Below are 13,358 nucleotides of genomic sequence, written 5' to 3'. Positions count from 1 at the left end.
AATATCTAAACGAACTTGCATTTACAGATTTATCTCTACCTCACCCAGGTCACATTGAGAGGGATGGTGGGTAGGTGGATGGATTGGGTGGGTGAAGGAATGAGACTTTGGACTCACTTTGGAGAGAGATTAACTTAGACCTGTAGAAAGTAGTCTGGATTTACTTATTTTGAGACAGGGTATCACTGTGTAGTCCTGTTTGGTCTGGGACTCACTATGTAGACCAGGCTAGCCTCCAACTCAGGAATTTTCCTGCCTCTGCTTCTCTATTGTTATTAAAAATAACCTACCATGCTCAGTTATTTTTTTAATCTATGTTTATTTTATGTGTATGTGTGCACGCTTGCATGCATCCACATGCGCTATGTGGGTGCCTACCATTTGTAGAAGCCAGAATACGGCATGACATCTCCTAGAACTGGTGTTACAGATGGTTGTGAGGTGCCACGTGGGTGCTGGGAGCTGAATCTAGTTCCTCTGCAAGAGCAGCGAGTGTTTGTATCAGCAGAGCCGTCTCTCCAGCTCCAGCAGTATGAACTTTGACAGAATGGCTAGGAAAGGATTCTACCGCAGTGTTAGGTGGCTTTAAAAAGCCTTTCATATGATACATTAGCACTGATTTTAAAGGCTTGGGCATGGCATTCTATCCAGACAAAGATATGGAAAAACTTCTTGGGGGGTAGTGGTGTGCTGACTAGTTTTGTTTTTTTTTTTTTTTTTTTAAATTTGACACAAACCAGAGCCACCTGGGTAGAGGGCACCTCAATGGAGGAATTGCCTCCATCACATTGGTCAATGGGGCATTTTCTTTTTTCCTTTTCCTGGGTCTCACTTGGTAGACCAGGTTGGCCTCGAACTCACAGAGATCCTCCTGCCTCTGCCTCCCAAGTGCTGGGAATAAAGGTGTGCGCCACCACTGCCCGGCCATTTTCTTAATTACTAACTGATATAGCAAAGCTCAACACACTGTGAGTAGTGGGATCCCTAGGTACTTGGGTCAGGATTACGTACAAGGGGAAGTACCTGAGTAAGCCAGAGAAGTGAGCTAGCAAGTATTCCTGTGTGGTTCCTGCCTCACTTCCTGCTTGAGTTTCTGCCCTGAGTTCCCTTCATGATGGACTCTAACCTGTAAAACACCATCAACCCTTTCCTCCCCAGGTTGCTTTTTCCATGGTATTTATCACAGAAAGCACTAGTACAGAGGTGGGGTGGGGAATCAGCTCCGTTGGTAAAACCCTTGTCTGGGAAATGTGAGGGCCTGATTTTGATCCTCACAACCTATATGGAAATAATCCGGGCATGGTAGCATGCACTTGTAATCTCATCACTGGGGGTGCAGAGGCAGGCAGACACTTGGGGTTTATGGACCAGCCAGGCTAGCCTACTTGGTGAGTTCCAGGCCAGTGGGAGACACTGTCTCAGAAAACAAAGAGGATGGAACCTGAGGAACGACAGCCAAGGAGGTTAGATTTATAATCCTCACTTTTTGTTCCAACCTGCCAAGACAGGAAGGAAATAAAGCTCGCCAGAGTCTGCTAGACTCCGGGATGTGGGTAGCTGTACAAAAAGAGACATAGGTCTCTATGGTGTCCAATTTGATCAATTTCCTGGTTGCAAGTAACTGAAGAAATGATTGCCTAATTCATTCAGAGGATCATTTCTTGGGAGTGGACAGAATGAAAAGCCGGTCTGAATGGTCACAAAGTAAAGATCACAAAGAGCAACTGCATAGAATCTGTCCCCAGATGTCACCACTGTCCTTCTCAACAACAATGACCACCATATGCCCATGTCTGCATCTTGTTAGTAACAAACACAAAGGGCTGGGAGAAAATGGCTGATGGTCCAAATCTGTGCCTCCATCCTTAACGGCTAAATTGCTTCCTTTTAATTCTCCAGCCTCTACTCTACTTTCTTCTTCTTCTTCTTCTTCTTCTTCTTCTTCTTCTTCTTCTTCTTCTTCTTCTTCTTCTTCTTCTTCTTCTTCTTCTTCTTCTTCTTCTCCTTCTCCTTCTCCTTCTCCTTCTTCTTCTTCTCCTCCTCCTCCTCCTCCTCCTCCTCCTCCTCCTTCTCCCCCTCCCCCCTCCTCCTCCTCCTCCCTCCTCCTCCTCCTCCCCCCCTCCTCCTTTCCCCCTCCTTCCCACCCTCCTCCTCCCCCACTCCTTTTTTGCTCTGGCCAACCTTATAGACTCAATGACTAGGGAAGTAATTACCTCCCCCCCCCCACACCATTTATTTACTTGAGTATGAGTGCATATGCCACATCATGCATGGGCATGACAGAGGGTAACTTACAGGAGGTGGTTCTCTCACTTCATAATGTTGATTCCAGGGATAGAACTCAAGTCCTCAGGCTTGGAAGCAATTCCATCGTCACCCATCAAGTCATCCCACTGGCCCAGTAACCGTTGTTGTTGGAAGCTTGTACTAAATAGTTAAAAGAAGAAGAAGGAGAAGGAGAAGGAGAAGGAGAAGGAGAAGGAGAAGGAGAAGGAGAAGGAGAAGGAGAAGGAGAAGGAGAAGGAGAAGGAGAAGGAGAAGGAGAAGGAGAAGGAGAAGGAGAAGGAGAAGAAGAAGAAGAAGAAGAAGAAGAAGAAGAAGAAGAAGAAGAAGAAGAAGAAGAAGAAGAAGAAGAAGAAGAAGCAGCTGTCAAAACAAAACAAACGCTTGTCCCGCTATTTTATATCATAAGAGGCAGCTAGAAGCTGCTTTTGCTGGGCAGTTCTGACTTCTCCTTCGGGGCCTGTCAGTACTAAAAGCAAGATAAAAGGCTGGCATCCCTGCCTTCATTTTCAACCTGCATCATTTTCTTTGGGTCAGCCACCTGCTTTATTATGCAGGTAACTATATTAACCATTCAAAGGGTCATCTATCGGGTTGGGGATTTAGCTCAGTGGTAGAGCGTTTGCCTTGCAAGTACAAAGCCCTGGGTTCAATCCCCAGCTTAAAAAAAAAAGGCCATCTACCTAAACAAGAGGGATTCCTAACCCATCTCATCTACCTACCCCTTCAAGGCAGAAGGCACAAAGAAAGGATAACTGAGATGTCTCAACTGTCAGCTCTTTAAAACAATAATTTATTTATTGATATTTACTTATTTTTATTTATTTGTTTTGCCTGCATGTATGTCTGTGTGGGGGTGTCAGATGTTGGAGTTACAGACAGTTGTTAGCTGCCATGTGGGTGCTGAGAATTGAACCCGGGTCCTCTAGAAGAGCAGTCGGTGCTCTTAACCACTGAGCCATCTCTCCAGCCCTCAACTGTCAGCTTTACACAGTTTTCTTGCAGGCTTCCTCCAAAGGCACATGAGAGTCCAGTCACTGTCCTAAACCTGCGGTTACCTTGAACTCCAGTGCTGTTGGTGGTTTTTTTTTTACTCTATGGTCGCCTGCCACCCAACTCCCAAATAAACACACACAGAGGCTTATTCTTTCTTATAAGTTCTAACTGGCCTTAGCTTGGCTTGTTTCTAACCAGCTTTTCTTTTTTTTTTTAAATTAAGAAAATTTTTAATTCATTTTTACATACCAACCGCAGATCCCACACTCATCCCTCTTCCCACTCCCTTCCAGCCTTCCCCCCACCCCACCTTACATCCCCTCCTCCAAAAGGGAAAGGGCTTCCATGGGGAATCAGCAAAGCCTGGTACATTTAAGTTGAGGCAGGTCCAAGTCCCTCCCCCCTGCATCTAGGCTGAGCAAGGGGTCCCACCATATGGAATGGGATCCAGAAAGCCAGCTCATGCATCAGGGATAGATCCTGATCCCACTGCCAGGGGCCCCTCAAACAGACCAAGCTACACAACTGTCTCCTGTATGCAGAGAACCTATTTTGGTCCCATGCAGGTTCCATAGCTGTCGGTCTAAAGTTCTTGAGTTTCTATGAACTTGGATCAGTTGTCTCTATAGACTTCCCTATCATGATCTTGGCCCCCCATTGTTCATAGAATCCCTCTTTCCTCTCTTCGACTGGACTCCTGGAGCTTGGCCTGGTGCTTGGTTGTGGATCTCTGCATCTGCTTCCATCAGTTACTGGATGAAGGCTCTATGATGACAGTTAGGGTATTCACCAGTCTGATTACTGGGGTAGGCCAGTTCAGGCACCCTCTCCACTGTTGCTAGTAATCTAATCTGGGGTCATCCTTGTGGATTCCTGGGCATTTTCCTAGTACCCGATTTCTCTGGATCCCCACAATGTCTCCCTCTATCAAGATAGCTCTTTCATTGCTCTCCCACACCATCTCTCCCCCAGCTGGACCATCTTGTTCCCTCATGTTCTCATCTCCCATCCCCTCCCCTCTATTACCCCACCTCGCCCCCATAGAAATCTCATCTGTTTCCCCTTCCACAACACTCCAGGAATAGCAAAGCTTCATAGACAGATCACCCCATGATCAGATCAGCCCGCCCTCCCCCCACCCCCAAAAAGAGCAATCATCTTCAGGGAACCACTGTTTCCTAAACAATGTCTCCTCAAACAGTCAGGGCTTCTTTTTTCCCCCACTTTTATTTATTTATTTTTCTATTATCAGCTTCATACAGTACAAATTATTATCCTAATAGTGAAATGTTTCATTGAGGCTTGCCCAGTAATTGAGTAAAACCAAAACTTATTATTTATAAGCCTCAGTCATCCTAGGGTTACCCCCTGTTATATATATCTCCCATGGTTCTGTGGGTTACAGTCTGATTGTTCTTTGCTTTATATCTAGTATCCACTTATGAGTGAGTACATACCATGAATAGATAAAGAACTCAAGAAACTAGACATCAAAATACTGAACAAAAATAGGCTAAAGAGCTAAACAGAGAATTCTCAAAAGAAGAATCTCAAATGGCTGAAAGACAGTTAAAGAAATGCTCAACATCCTTAATCAGAGAAATGCAAATCAAAACGACTCTGAGATACCACCTTACACCTGTCAGAATGGCTATGATCAAAAACACTGAAGACACCTATGTTGGACAGTCAGGGCTTCTTGAATCACTTTGTAGCTCTGAGACTGAGGTAGAGATTAATCAGAGCAGAGTTCGACCATGACTGCTGTTTACTCTCTGAATTGAGTCTTCTTAAGCCTAAAGCTTGGACTTGGGACTACTGAACCCCTTTACAGGTTCCTTTTCGCAGTGTGGCCACATTGACTAAAATTTCCTTCCCTGCCTCTTCCCCACCAATTGCCTTTTTTAGCTGGGATATTGAGTTGAGTTGTCAAACCTCATCTGTTGGGACTCTTGGAGCTGGGGCCTTTACCCCAAATGCCAGGAAACTATTTTAGTTTGTATTCTGATAGGAAGATTTTGTCCTATTTTCATGATGGGGTGTTTATATTTATATAGACTTCTAGTCCATACAACTTTAAGTCAAAACATAATCTCAAACACTAAAGGTAACACATCTAATAAAATGGAAGGGACTGGAGAGATGGCTCAGCCATTAAGAGCACTGGCTGCTCTTCCAGAGGTCCTGAGTTCAATTCCCAGCAACCACATGGTGGCTTGTGGCCATCTATAGAAGGATCTGATGCCCTCTTCTGGCCTGCAGGCACACAGACAGATAGAGCACTCATACATAAAATAAATCTTTTAAAAAAAATGAAAAAAATCTTTTGAGTACAACATGCCCTTCAACCACAGATGTCTCTGCTGTGTGGGCCAAAGCCCTCCTGAGGCTGAGGAGAGGGCTCCCTCTGTGAGGGACCAGGTTGGAAGGCAACAGGCTTGTGTAAGTAGCTGTGGACCTCTCTGTGTGCTCTTGACCAATGTTTGAGATGGAGCTGAGTCTTTATGCTACTTTCCGAACCAGCATTACTAAGCACATTAAAATTTATGGCTTATCCCAGGTCTGGTCTGTCCTCCTAAGTCACCAAAATTGGAAAAAATTTCCACCAATTGTGAACTTTCCAAAGTAGGAACCATGAGTAGTTCATGTGTCATGAAATTTTCTTCCTTCCTTCCTTCCTTCCTTCCTTCCTTCCTTCCTTCCTTCCTCCCTTCCTTTCTTTTTTCTCTCTCCCTCCCTCCCTTCCTTTCTTTCTGTGTTTTGAGACAGAAATTTAGGCAGACCTGGAACTTCTGGTCTCCCTGCCTCTATTTCCCAAATGTTGGGATTATATAGGGATACCACCATTCCTGGTGTCACATGGTGCTGAGGATGGAACCCAGGACATTGAGTATGATAGACAAACACTCCACTGGCTACAACTCCAGCCTGAGATCATATTTTAATATATTAATTAGAGTTTGTTTTTTTAATGCAATCATCCTTCTATTTAGTCAGAGGTCTACCATGGCCTTAGGGAGGACTGGGTTTTTTTGTTTGTTTGTTTGTTTATATATATATATAAAAGCAAGTCCAACTCTCAGTTTTGACTTGCAAAAAAAAACTGAGCTTATGTTAACTGTTATCAAGTAACTATTATTATGTGAGGATCGGCTGAGTGAATTTTCTGCAATGAGAGACTGAGAATGTTAGCTATTCAGATAACAACAGGCTTGGAGGTCATTGGGGATAGATTCCTCCCCCAGTATCAACAAAGTTAAAACCAGGAATATGGATTGGAGAGATGGCTCAGTGATGAAGACCATCATTCCAGAGGAGCTGGGTTCAATTCCCAGCACTCACAGGACGGCTCACAACTGTCTGTGACTCCAGTTCTAGGGGATCTCACTGACACCCTCTTCTGGCCTCTGGAAGCACCAGGAAGGCAAAGGGTTCGCAGGCATAAATGCAGGCAAGCACCTATGCATATAAAAATTAAAAATATTTTAAAAAATGATCACAAACTGAAACCTTCAAGACTCAGACTAATGCTTAGAAGAACTGGGACCTGAGTCTTATCATGACAGGAGAGTTGAGGCTGGATAAAACATACATACATAAACATACATAAAACATACATAAAACATTAGCATACACCTTTTGTCCTAGCACGCAGGAGACAGGCAGGCAGATCTCTAAGTTCAAGGTCAGCCTGGTCTACAGAGCAAGTTTCAGAACAGCCGGGGTGTACAGAGAAATCCTGTCTCAAAAAACAAACAAACAAATAAATAAAATAACATACATAAGAAGCCAGGTGCTAGAGACAGACTGGAAACCCTTCTTCATCTGAACTTTGTATAACCAACAGGGCATGCTTGCAAAAAGCCCAGGATACACAAACACAGAGGAGATAGGTATGGAATAAATGCCATGAGTCTCTTTCCAGTATAAGCAATGGCTTTGGGGGGGCCTTGCCATTCCCTCGGCTCACTGGTCTGCTGCCAGTCTCAATTCTTCCCCTTTCTCAATCCCCTGCCTCCTGTGTAGTCATGTACCCATCTGTACAGTCCATTAAGAGATGTGAAAACCTGGAAAACCTCCGCAGGTGCTCTGAGGCTCAGACCCACCCATTGACAGTATCTGTCTCCGATAGTCTGAATTGTCTGGAAGGCCATGAGATTGAAGTCCAGCTGGAGACTGGTAAAGAACTGATATCTACCCTTGTTCCTGTCCAATGAGAATCACTTCAACTGGGCCTGTCAATCACTGGTGAAAGAAAACACTTTCAGTAAAAGGTGTTGGTTCAAGAGGCTTTAGAAATAATACAGGACGGATCTGAAATGTAGATTGATGTAACTCTCTCTTAGACTGTGGTTCACTTTACCCCTTGAGATTGTGTCTTTGCAATAGACTTAGCCTGTCTGTAAACGATGCTCCATGCACCTTGTCTTAATTCTTTTTAAGGAGATCACATGGTCTGCAAAGTGGAGGGGAGTTCAGCTCTAGACCTGGTGATGAATGTATTTCCCTTACAGAGTGCTTTGCACCCCATGCAGCGGCAAGGAAGGAGCGAAGAGTTTCTGAATCCTGCAATGCCACTTCAGTGCTGTATGTGAGTTGATAGGCCACAAGGAGAGAAGTCAGAGTTGGGAAGGACCAGAAAATTTCTTCTGAGGGTCCAGAGGACTTGTAGATATCATCACTATTCAGCCATGGTGCAGGAGGAGGGTCAAGCTGTGGGAAGCCCATCTAAGTACAAGCCATAGTGGACACAGAAAGGCCATCGCTCCATTCTCCTCTACTGTCAGAGTGACACACATCTCTCCTTGGGTTGTACAGAGTTCAAAGGAGAAGCAACAGAACGTGGGGAGGAGAGGAAGGTTGTAAGTTCACAGAATTGAACTCTATAATATAATCACTAGATTTGCCTGGAATTGTTAAGGCTGTTATCTATTGCTCTAAGGCCATTGGAAGGGGAAAAAGCAATCACAAATTTGTACCTTGAATTCACATTCAACAGTCCCAGGTTTTTGCACTGAGCCTGATGCTATGCTAACATCAGAAAACATTTGTTGACCAGGGGAAAATTTCAATGAAAATGTAGCTCCTCTGTCTGGGTGGGAAGCCTGTTTGGAAACCTCACAGCTGGTCCTGTTTGTCATCATATGACAGTACTTGCCAAGTGTGTTCTGGAATGGTTTATACATAATGAAAATCTAGTTGAGCAAGGCCGCTCAGATCTCAGGACTTCATTACAGAAGCTGAAGGGTATGCCTTGAAGTTTATTTAGGACTTATATTGATGATTTTCATTTTCCAAGTTGGAATTTGTTTTGCTCATGAGGAATTACTCCTTATATACAGGAAAGGAGTTTGATTATGAAGGGCTCAGAAGGAAAGTGGAGGATAACCCATGTTTATTACTCCCTGCTGTGCTTAGCTGGACACAGAAGCCGTAAGAAAATCTTTTAAGTTAGAATTAGTATCACTTCGTTTTGTCACGGCTGAATTGTGGTGTTAATCAGTATACTCACTACTCAATAGAGCCTCCAATATTGGTAGAGTGAATTCATGAGGGAAAACTGGGTCATACACTCACGACTCCTCAGGCTGTATGTGGTTGAGCTGGGAAATGATCCTGAAGACTGGGTTTCTGCTGTTCGATGAAGAGCATGCTACAAGTGTAAACCAGTTGCTTGGTGACTGTTTCATTCTTTGGATATAACAAAGTATATTGCTCCGGTCAATTTATAAATAACATGCATTTGTTTTTGTGGTTCTGGGGGTTGTAAAGACTAAAGTCCCAATGGGTCCTGTTTCTGCTTTTATACAGTATCTATATGGTGGGGCAGAAGAGAAAGAGTATACCCCTTTAAGTTCTTTTTAAAGGGTCTTGATTCTATTCATGATACAAATTCTTACTTAGCAGATCCTTAATATCCCTTTAATACTATCAAGATGGTATTAAGAATTGTCTGCCCATAAGTTCTGAGGATAGAAAGTATTATTTCCAAATAGTGGGTGAGAAATCTAAGATTTCCTCGCAGTTCTAATAGGTACTAAGTGGCATTTTAGATTTGCATCAGCTCTGGTAATCATCCTTAACATTTTTAGAAAGTTATCTCTCAATATTTATTTCTCCATAAATTATTGGTGAGAATGCTTTCTTGAGAGCAGAGACCATGTTCCCTCCTGTTCTTAGCACACTGTGCAGCCCAAATGGGTTCTCAAAAGTCTGGGTTACAGTTGGATGTTGAGCTCAAGGAGGTATCAAAATGTAGAACTGAAGCCACCCCTGAGCTCTCTGAAGGAGAAGACTGGTGAGAAGATGGACTCAAGGAGGGGCTTGATTTACTCTTAAGGAAGTATTCACCCTAAAGACGGGTCCTTACGGCGTCCAAATCTTTGGAATTCATGTGTGGGAGAGTGTCATCCTCCTCCTGTTTTTCTGTCAGTCCATCTCTACATATCCACCTCTACAGTCAAAATCAGCTAGCAAGCTTTCTTGCTCTTGCTTTTTGATGATTGCAGACTTATATACAAGGTTATTGAAAATAATAACTCAGTGGAGTACAGTGTTCTGATGAAAGAAAAATCTAGGGCCTTTGCCACTGTGGGAATTCTACCAGAGCCATCTCCTGGGTATGGATACTAGGATGTGGTTGCCATTGTGGGAAATCTACCAGAGCCTTCTCCTGGGTGTGGCTATAAGGATGTGGTGATGTGTATGTGTAGCTACCTGAGAGCACTCAACTTATGACTTCTTTTTAACTTTAGGATAATGCAGAGAGAATTTATATGAACTTGTTATTTTTTCTTCCATTTCTATTGTAGTCAATCGGTTACAAGAGCTGTTCAACACTGTGTTATGACTCAGGGTATGTGTTACACCAGTGATTCTCAACCTTCCTAATGCTGTGACCATTTAATACAGTTCTTCATGTGGTGGTGACCCCCAACCATAAAATTATTTTCATTGCTACTTCATAACCATAATTTTTGCTACTGTAATGAAGCCTCATGTACATATCTGTGTTTTCCAATGGTCTTGGGTGACCTCTGTAAAAGGAGTCTCGACCCACAAGTTGAGAATTGCTGTGCTGGATGATTTCTGACCAACTCTAGGCAGTGGAAATGCTCTAACTTGAGTTAAACGAGGTGAAGCTTTGACATTTAGTGGGGTAGTAGCATTGAATGAATTTAAAATTATTTAATTATTTATTTAATTAAATTTTTTCTTTTTTTTGAGACAGGGTTTCTCTGTGTAGTTTTGGTACCTGTCCTGGATCTTGCTCTTTATACCAGGCTGGCCTTGAACTCATAGAGATCCTTCTGCCTTTGCTTCCTGAGTGCTGGGATTAAAGGCGTGTGTCACTGCCACCCAGCTTAAACTATTTAATTTTGTATTATTCTTATTATCACATGTGCAGGCACATGCATACCAAGCACATGTGTGGAGGTCAGACAAGATCTTTCAGGGGTTGGTTCGCTCCTTCTCATGGGTTCTGGAACCTATCAAGACTCCTTGAGAACCACTGGTCTAATACATAGCCTGAGTCATGATGCAGTGTTGAATGGCTCTTGTGACTGATGGACTGATCAGACTATTAGGCTTCTGCAGTAAGTGCTTTTATTCACGGAGCCATCTCACTGGCTTGCAAGTGCAGTTTGGACATGCTGTTTTCAATGTATAGTGTCTGTATCAGGATTATGACCCATTATAAGTTGAGGAGTACATGATGTGTGTATCAACAAGGCTACATGTGGGCCTAAGCCTCATGTGGCTGACTTACTGTCCTAGAAATTTATCTGCTATTTCAGAAGAGGGTAGAATTTTTCATATTTCTCTGTCATAAAATGACCTGAACCTATCTATTGATTGGATCCACCAAAGGCAGTTTTGGAAATATCTCCCTTGCTCAACATCACCATAGCACCAGACACTTTAGAAGTTCAAAACATCCTTGGAGTCTTAGCTTCAAAACAAAACAAAACAAAACAAAACAAAAACAAAAACAAAAAACAAAAACCTTTGGGATCAGAGAGTTTGTTCAGCAGTTAAGAATGTATAGTGGTCTTGAAGAGGACTCTAGTTCAGTTTCCATGTTCCTAACACCCATGTTGGGGGCTCACAGCAGCCTGTAATTCCAGCATCAGGGGATCTAAACTCCTCTTTTGGCCTCTTTGGGCACCTGTGCTCATATGCGTATGTCCACACATAGATGCACACACAGCCACATAAATAAAAATAATATAAATAAAAAAATAATATAAATCTTAAAAGCATTGTTTCATTTTAAAAGTCTTAACATTAGAAGCTAAAATAGTGGCTATTTGTAATGCTAGTGCTAAATATTGTCTGTATTAATTGAGATTGGGATCTACTGCATTTATATAGATGTGCACACACACACACACAGAGTGAGATGGGGGTATTCAGAGAGAGTCATAACTACATCATGATTGTGGTCCCTATTTAAAGAAGCATGCAGCATTGATGTAATAGCCTTGTGATTGGGGAGGTCCCCAGATTCCTGTGGTTCATACCATGTCATCTTCAGGATGTGCCCTTTGTTCTCATGAACCCCAATGGCTGTTAAATGCTAGCTGGTTGGAGGAAAGATTATACTCTCTCCTTCAAAAGAGGCACCTTAGAAGCATCACAAAGTATAAGAGATTACATATGACTATAAGAGCTGATGTGGCCACACTGGTTGCAGGAGAGGTGAGGAAACATAATGTGTTTAGTTGGACATGTGATTACCCATAAACAGCGGTGTTCTCTTACCAAGACAGCCGAGAAGACTGGAAATTGAGTGGCATGGGCACTCCCTGTCATATTACACATATTATCTCTCAACACTGTAGCCCTGAAGGCCATCTGAGCCCTCTGGCTCAGCACGGTGGCACGTAGTATCAGCCATTGAACCCCGAGCTCTTTATAGGAAGAGCTCTTCTTTCCTGAGTCTTGAGCTCCCATTTTTAGCTTGGTGTGTGGTATGTTAGTAAATTCTAAACTCACATTTTATAAGTCAAGGGGAGCAAAGAGAGATGAGGTGACTTACAGTGAAGATTACTGCTAGTACCAAAAGGCAATCAGTTCATCACACCACCCAGCCCCTGACCATTTATCTTCCGAAGCTGCCCAGACTTCCAGAGACCCAGCATCTCCCTCAGGTTTGGGGGACTGTAGGGATGGGAAGCAGTCCTTATATTATATTGACATCTTTCAGGTTCTGGGAATGCAACAATGTAGTCTGTCTGAGTTATTACTGTTTCAGTTATGAACAACATCATTTCTCATTGTGCCAAGAAAAGATACACACACACACACACACACACACACACACACACACACACACTATTTTTTTTCAAGACAGGGTTTCTCTGTGTAGTTTTGGTGCCTGTTCTGGAACTCCCTCGTAGACCAGGCTGGCCTCAAACTCACAGAGATCTGCCTCCCAAGTGCTAGGATCAAAGGCATAAGCCACCATTGCCTGTCGAGAAATCTTTTTTTTTTAACATGGCAAGAAAGTTATTCAGCTACTTTGTTTGTTTTAAACATGATCTTATCTAGTCCAGGCTGCTTCATGCTCATTATATTGCCGAGGATGACCTTGAACTCCTGATCTTCCCACCCCCACTTTCTGAGTGCTGATATTAATAGGTGTGTACCAACACTGGAAACAGTTTTTTTTTTTTCCCTATTAAGAAAGCTCCTGGAAGATTCCCAGCCAGAGTCCAGCACACCCTCACCCTCTGGCTAACACCCACATTCTGCCAGTGACCCAGTTATATATGTTTCCTTTGGTTTGCAAGAGCTTCAGTTCTCCACCCGAATCACCCCTTTAACTTTGCAGTACATTGGAGATAGGCATCTGTTTTAGAGATCTCAAGAGGAACAGAGCTGGTGTTAGGCAGCTAGATAGTCAATAGTAACCACCTACCTGCCAGAGAGGCAGAGAGCATGGTAGATGCTCCAATCCAAGAAGCTGGCCGCCTCTAAAGTCCCAATCTAGTGGTGAAGACCTAGGAGTTCTCTGGGGCATCACTGGTGTTGAGTTCACCCTTGAAAGGCTAAGGAAACAGGGGTCTGAGAGG

The 13,358-nt window shown here is 43.2% G+C and overlaps 1 non-coding gene across 1 annotated transcript; it reads left to right on the top strand.

Moving 5' to 3' along the window:
• The first annotated feature begins 2,884 nt into the window (after positions 1-2,884).
• Positions 2,885-2,951, top strand: Trnaa-ugc. The gene has a single exon. It is a non-coding gene; the product is annotated as a tRNA-Ala (tRNA).
• Positions 2,952-13,358: the final 10,407 nt, after the last annotated feature.

The sequence above is a fragment of the Onychomys torridus genome, chromosome 21 (assembly GCF_903995425.1).
Source record: "Onychomys torridus chromosome 21, mOncTor1.1, whole genome shotgun sequence".
Lineage (NCBI taxonomy): Eukaryota > Metazoa > Chordata > Mammalia > Rodentia > Cricetidae > Onychomys > Onychomys torridus.
Note: the sequence above shows the minus strand (reverse complement) of the source record. Positions and strands in the feature narration are given on the sequence as shown.